The sequence below is a fragment of the Choloepus didactylus genome, chromosome 6 (genome assembly GCF_015220235.1).
Source record: "Choloepus didactylus isolate mChoDid1 chromosome 6, mChoDid1.pri, whole genome shotgun sequence".
Lineage (NCBI taxonomy): Eukaryota > Metazoa > Chordata > Mammalia > Pilosa > Megalonychidae > Choloepus > Choloepus didactylus.
The window spans coordinates 20,620,293-20,627,613 of record NC_051312.1 but is presented as its reverse complement, the minus strand read 5'-3'; the positions used below and the strand labels follow the sequence as shown (position 1 = coordinate 20,627,613).

The 7,321-nt window shown below is 36.7% G+C and overlaps 1 non-coding gene across 1 annotated transcript; it reads left to right on the top strand.

Annotated features, from left to right (window-relative positions):
* The first annotated feature begins 5,205 nt into the window (after nt 1–5,205).
* On the top strand, nt 5,206–5,312 carry LOC119538878. The gene has a single exon (XR_005217668.1). It is a non-coding gene; the product is annotated as a U6 spliceosomal RNA (small nuclear RNA).
* The last annotated feature ends 2,009 nt before the right edge of the window (nt 5,313–7,321 follow it).

Sequence of the window (7,321 nt, the reverse complement as noted above, 5' to 3'; positions counted from 1 at the left end):
GTGGCTCCTTATCACATTTAGAACAAAATCCACACTCCTCACCAAGACATCAATGGTCCCAAATGATAAGACTCTTCCCTGGGTCTCTGAACTAATGTGGAATATGTTCTCCTTCAGTCACTCCAGCCTGCTTTCTCATCCTTGGAAAACACAAACAAGCTGAGTTCATTCCAGTTCCCACTTTAAAGGTTTTGCACCTTCTTTTCTCTCAGTTGTTTTGCTTTTTCCACTAATCTTCACATGTCTGGAAGTTTCTCTTCTTTCATATCTCAGTTCAAATGCCATCTCCATTGAGGTCTCTCCTGACTTAGATGTGGCATCCCCTGAGGCACCCTCAAACCACAGTATTTTATTTTCTCTATAGCACTTATTCCTGTCATAAATTATCTTGCTCATTGATGGGTTGCCTCATCTATAGACTTTTCTGAAAATCACACTAGAATGCAAAGAACCATAGAATCATAACCATCTTTCCAGTTTCTATATGCTCACAGTGTACAGAAGAGTACCAGGCACACAGAAGGTGCTCAATAATGATATTGCATTAGCATAGTTCCATTTCTGAATGTTTGTCTTTGCTCAAGAAAACTGAAGATTTCTCCATTTTGGTTCTTATCAGTCTTTTGGTCTGGCTCAGCAGTGACCCAAACTTTATATCAGTATTGAAACTCACTTGTTTCAATCCACCTTCATCCTGTACTGTCAATGTGGTCATAGCAAGTTATTTCATCTCTCTGAGCCTTGGCTTCTTTATATGAAAAATTCAGTTAATAACAGTACTGATCATAGGGTGATGGTACAGATTAAACAAGGCACTGTGGGTGAAAATGTCCCACCTAATGCCTCAAAATTTCAACTTACCCAATAAATAGTAACAATTACTAGTGTTGGATCTGTGCTTTCATTAGTTATCACTGAAAGTTAGAAGGGCTAGATTTCCTTATCAGAGAGCAGTTTTCCATCATTCATAATTTTTCTTTCATTTATTTCATGAAGAATTGAATGGATAATGATATCATACACCATACTAGGCACATGCATCCATAAACCTATGAGTATGTTTGCCTTTTAAAGAGTTAAGCATCTCCTATATAAATAGTGATTCCCAGTATAATTAGCACATAGGGGAAAACTAGATATATGCTCAGCTCCATGAGTGATGGGAACTAAGGGAGAAAGATCTGAGTCACAGAGCAGGTGTTGATGAACCAAGTACACATTTCCCTGAGTCAAGAGTGAAAGGATAAATATGAATTAACCAGGAGAAAGGTGAATGGAGGGACGTGGAGGGAAGCATGAGGCAGAGAGGTTCTGAAGGCATCCAGGAAACAGTATGCCTTTGCAGAGTGTCAGTGTTGCTTGTGGTAAGGCTGCAGCTGACAGCAAGGGGTATATTATGAAGGGCCTTGTGTGCTGAGCCAAGATTCCTGAACTTTACCCAGAAAGACATGAGGAATCTGAAAGAATTTAGTCCAGGAAGACACAAAACCAGATGTGCATTTTAGTAAGATGGTGAGACTGTAAGGAGATCATTTTGGAGGTTACCATTGTAATCCTGAGTAAAGTACCAAACTTACTATGAAGTAGGGCAGTGACTATGGGGATGGAGAGCAGGGAGCATATGAAAGAGAAATAGAGTTAACTGGGTTTTAGTGAAGCATTTGAATAAAGAGCACATGTGGAAGATTAGCAAGTATAGCCAAGTTTCTTTGGGAAGAAAAATGAATGATATCATTAGTTTTCAAACTGAGAATTTTAATTTCCCCCTAGGCCTGCTTACAACTTGGGGTAAGAGTGACTGTGAACAGTCAATGGTCAAAATATGATGGGATTTTTGATGGGTGATAAATGGTAAGCATCTCTGATTCCCACCATCAGGTTCAGCCTGGATTGCCTTTTAGTATAGTCAGCATTTGGTCAATCAAAGTCCGACTAGAACAGTACACGGTACTTGGTAGAAACTCAGGGAACAAATTTAAATGTACTAAGCACTTCAACAGACATTAAAGAAATAAGGGAATGAATGATTCAGTCCTTAATCCATGAAGCCTACTCTGAAGTCTCAAAGGGGTTCAATAACTGGCCCATGTTCACTCATTTAATAAGCAGTGGAGCAGGATTTGATCACAGACAGAATGATCCCGACAGTTCCTGAGTTAAACCCTTTGCAATATTGTCTCATTAACAAGCTCATCCCCCTGGAAAGAAATTCAAAGAACACGGTCATTTCATATTTCTTGATAACCACTGGGAGATTACCAATTATAATAGAAGATAAAGTAAACTATGAATTTAAGAAGAGTTTTAGTGCTCACCTAGAGTCTGTGCAAGGATATCTAATCCATGGGAAAGGAGGGATTCAACCCCATGGAATCACTTGGCAGTTGAGTTCAAGCAGGATACTTAAAGAGCTCTCTGAACAGATGGTCTAGAACTACATCATAATACCTTTAAATGTCTTTCTGCTAATGACTACTGGGATAACAAAGTGATGCATGGATTGAACCAAGTTAGAAAAGCATGTGAAAGTCTTTCTTCACTCACAATGGGGACACAGCTTCAGTTGCAGTCTTGGACCCCTCAGACTGTGGAAATTCTTTGGAGTATGTGACAAAGTCAACTGCTGAAGCAGCAAAAGTGGGACACCTGATTTGGAGACTCCTAACAATGATAATGCTTCATATGTGCAATGCTCTTGAAGTTCATCATGTGGATGCATGCACATTCCTTCCTTGTTTTTATAACATCACTGAGGCAGACATGTCTGGTATCATTGTACCCATTTTATAGGTGTGGAAACTGAAGTTTAGTAGAAGCAGAACATCCAGGAAATCAAGCCATGTTTACAGTCAGAGACCAGCCATAGTTCCTTAGCTCATGGATGCAAACAAAACAAATTCCCAAAGGAGAGAAACTTGAAATTAAAAGAAAAAAAAAAAGTTTCAACAGGGAATCTCACCTCTATGCACTCAAATCAACCTTGAGAGTCTTAAATTCTCATGGCAATGTATCCTAACTCCACAATCATCAAAATAAACACCCCATTTTGTAGCAAATGTAAAATATCATCTAGGATGCCACCACAGTGCAGCAGGTGTATAAAAGAGTATTATAAATTAAATACATATTAAAGAAGTAATTCCTTTTGCATTTCTTTCTAAGTAGACAAATATTTCTGTAGTGTCTGTTAGGAAAATATAGAACAAATGTTGAAGAAATTCACCAGGAATTTTATCTTTGGTTTTGTGCGGCATTTTACCTACAGAAAATTAGAAGTGGAATCGGAGTAGTAAACTGCAAAAGGAGTGAGTTAGGAACACTTCAGACATTCAGCACCTAAAACAATGGCTCAAATATTGGTGATGCCCAGTAAAGTTTTTAGTGAAATAATTGATCATAATAACCAGCTAAACAGGTTGTAGTAAAGAGAGGCCAAGTCTAGACTCAGTGTTTGCTTTAGTTAAGAATATCTCTGAAAGGAGTACAGAAAAAGCCATCTGTGGCTTAATGTAGAAACTGCTGATAATTAGAGCATTCCCACCCAAACTGTATAAAACTGTGGGCCCATTTTGCCTCCCCCTGCCCCTTAGCTTGTAGGGCAAAATCACCATGCTTTTGTTCAGGTTACTTCTTCAACTTGGAGAGGCCTTCCCTGGCAGTTATGGATTTGACCTGGTATAATCACAGATACGTGTCAAGAGTCAAATTAAAAAACACTTATTTTAAAAATGGTTTCTAGATTTCCAACCCAGTTGGGATATTTCCTTAATGGAATCAAGGAGTATTTGTTTGCATCTCTCTTCGTACACTATTTACTATGATGTTTACCACAGAAAATCAACGTAAAAACTGACTATAATATGTTGAAGACTCTGAATATCACTTAGTATGATAACAGACTTTACATTCTCTGCACATTTTTTTTCAACATATAAGATGCTTAATTTGGGGGAAACTTAGTGATACTTTTTAATACTGAAAATGGTTAAAACTCTTATTTCTCTAACATCCTGTAAAGAAGATGCAACCTAATTTAAATAAAGCTGTTTTATTTTTGTTGAGGGTGTTGCATTTTGGGACCATTTTCCTTATCAAAGTCACCTGCACTCATATCTAAATGAATGCCAATCTTCAATGTGGATCCTTGGGGTGGGCAAATTGGTTATATCATTACTACTTTTGTATTGTCATCCATCAGAAATTTCTTCTAAAATATTCTTCACTGAGATTGTACACCTCAGGGATCTACATCATATTTGGGTGCATGCACACTGAATCTGAGGATCATTCCATATTCCCACTTAGCTCTTCAAACCAAGGTCTTAATTTCTGTGATGGAAAAAGTCCTTCTGGCAGCCCAAGCCTCATGCCAGGACCTCCACACTGGTTTGCAGGTTCCTCTTCAATTGCAGTTGATACCTGGTTGTGAACTAGGTACTACTTTACAATCATCTTTGACTTATTTTATTTTACATTTCCAGGTGTTTTGTAGTTCAGGTTTTCTCATCTTTTACATTACACAGCCTGGGGCAGTAGGTTAAAGAATTTCAAAAGTAATTCTGCCCATTAATATTCTCATTTGCTCTGAATAACTCTCAAGTATTAAACAATTGCACTACTGATTGAGATTCAAGAAGAGAGTCCAAATTTTGAAACCAGCAACCAAATAAGAATTCTCAAACACTATTTGTAAAACATTACTGCTGGCCTTAAATATCCTGCATCTAAAGCACTTTAAAAAGGACAACACTCATTTAGCCATAAATTTTGCAACCACACCTCCTAGATACACCTACCACTTGATGATGCCATTTTTGCCAGTTGTACTAGTTAGGTTTAGAGGTATCCTTTAAATAGTTAATTTCACATCTGCCCAAATTCACAAATACTTAAATACTCCACAATGAAGCATGGAAAAACAAGAAAACACATAGAAATATATCAATCCCCACCCCCAACCCTGGGTTTTTTTTACTAACTGGTGCATTCTGAGACATAAAACAGACACAACTCACAGGACTTTGTTCTTTCCTCAGCAGTATTACAAATTACATGTCACAGGAAACAAAAGGTAATTTATGAATATTTGAAAACATAATGGTATGAGATTTTGTTAAAATAAGACTAGCTACTATAACAAATAAACCCCAAATCTCAAAGACTTATCACGATAGTTGTTCCCAATCACATAAAATCCAAAGGAGAGTGCTCACTTTGGCAGCAGACATACTAAAATTGGAATGATACTTAGAAGGTTAGCATGGCCCCTGCACAAGGACGGCATGCACATTCTGAAGCAGTCCATAATTTTTAGCAGCATTATTCACAACTGCCCAAAGATGGAAGCAACTCAAGAATCCATCAACAGATGATTGGATACACAAACTGTGGTATACACACACAATGGAATATTATTCAGAGGTAAGAAGAAATAAAGTCCTGATGCATGTGACAACATGGATGAAACTTGCTGACATGTTGAGTGAAATAAACATGACACAAAGGACAAATATTGTATGATCTCACTGATATGGGCTATTTACATTAAGCAAAACTCATAGAATTAGACTCTAGACTATAAGTTACCACAGGATGGAATGAGTGTAGAGAATAGAGAGCTGATGTAATTTGTGCAGAATTTCTGTTTCTATTAAATGTAAATGTATATTGCTGATGGTAGCACATTATTGTGTGTATAATTAACAGTGCCAAATTGTGTTTGTGAATATGGTTAAGAGGGGACATTTTGGTCATGTAAGTTGTTAGAAAGAAACTTTGAAGACAAAACATAGGACTGTATAACAAGTGAAACTTGTTATGAATGATGCCTGTGGTTAACAGTGCAAATATGAGTGTTCTTTCATTAATTACATCAAATGTATAACAGTAGTACAAGGTGTTAATACTAGGGTCCTATATTGGGAAAAATACACCTAATGTAAACTACAGGCTATAGCTACCAGTAATGTTTTAATATTCTTTCCTCACTTGTAACATAGGTACCATACTAATGCATAGTGTCAGCATAAAAGGGCTATATGTTAGCACTGTAATTTTTACATGATTTTTCTTTAAATCTACAATTTCTCTAATTTAAAAAAAGCATATTAAAAGTCCACTGGAAGAAGGGATTGCTGCCAGAAGTACTCTGGTCCATGGTCATCCAAGAACCCAGCTTGCAGGAGAAAGCCACAGCAACACTTGTAGGGTGCCACTTAGAACATATAAATGCAAGATGCCTAGTTAAACTTGAATTTCAACAGTAAGTAATTTTTGACTGAAATTATCCCATGCAAAATTTCATCCACCCTTATACTAAAAAATTATTTGTAGCATACCTGAAATTCAAATTGAACTGGCTGTTCTGTAAATCATCTAGGTAATCTAAAATAAGGCTTCCAAAGTTTCTGTAGTGCAATATTCATCTAACAGATGAGGAAAATGGCAATTAAAAGTCTTCTGGGAGTTGGTTCTGGTTGATTGGGGAGGGTGTTCAAATTCATGTGACTCTTAAAGATATCTCAGGGAAAATTCCTCTCTTTCTAAGGCTACTAATCTAAAGAGCATGGACCAGGATTAAGGTAGTAATTAGCTGAGAAAAATTATAAGCTTTTTAAATTGTATGTAATCATATTTGCATATTAATGATGCAAGTATGGATATGTGATTAACGAGGTAGGGAGATTGTGTTCATCTATGTTTCTTTAATCCACATATATTAGTCTTATTCTCTGAAAATCTTCCTAATTTTGAGAAAGAATCAATTACTAAACTGTAACTGCTTATTCAGGGACTTCAAATCAAGAAAATTGAAAAAAAATCTAGAAAGCAATAACTCAACTGTGAATGATGGCCATAAACATCCAAGTCAAAAAAGTGAAGTGAAACATTACTTTTAATTTTTAATTTTGAGATATTACAAAGATCTTCCTTTGTTCCTTGGACAATCCTAGACATTGTCAGCCATGACACATGGAAATGGCACTGAAGTGACTGAATTCTTTCTTCTGGAATTTGTTGCCCAACACAGGTTACAGCATGGTATTTCTACTGATCTACTTGACCTCCATGGTGACTAACATTGGAATGATTCTACTCATCAAAGCAGATTCCAGACTTCAAACACCCATGTACTTTTTCCTACAACATTTGTCATTAGTTGAAATATGTTTTACCTCTGCAATCACACCCAAGATGTTGCAAAACCTCATAACAGAAAATAAATCAATTTAATTCATGGGATGTGTAATGCAAGCATGCATTTATGTGATATTGGGTACAAATGATTGTTACCTCATAGCTGCTATGGCAGTGGATCATT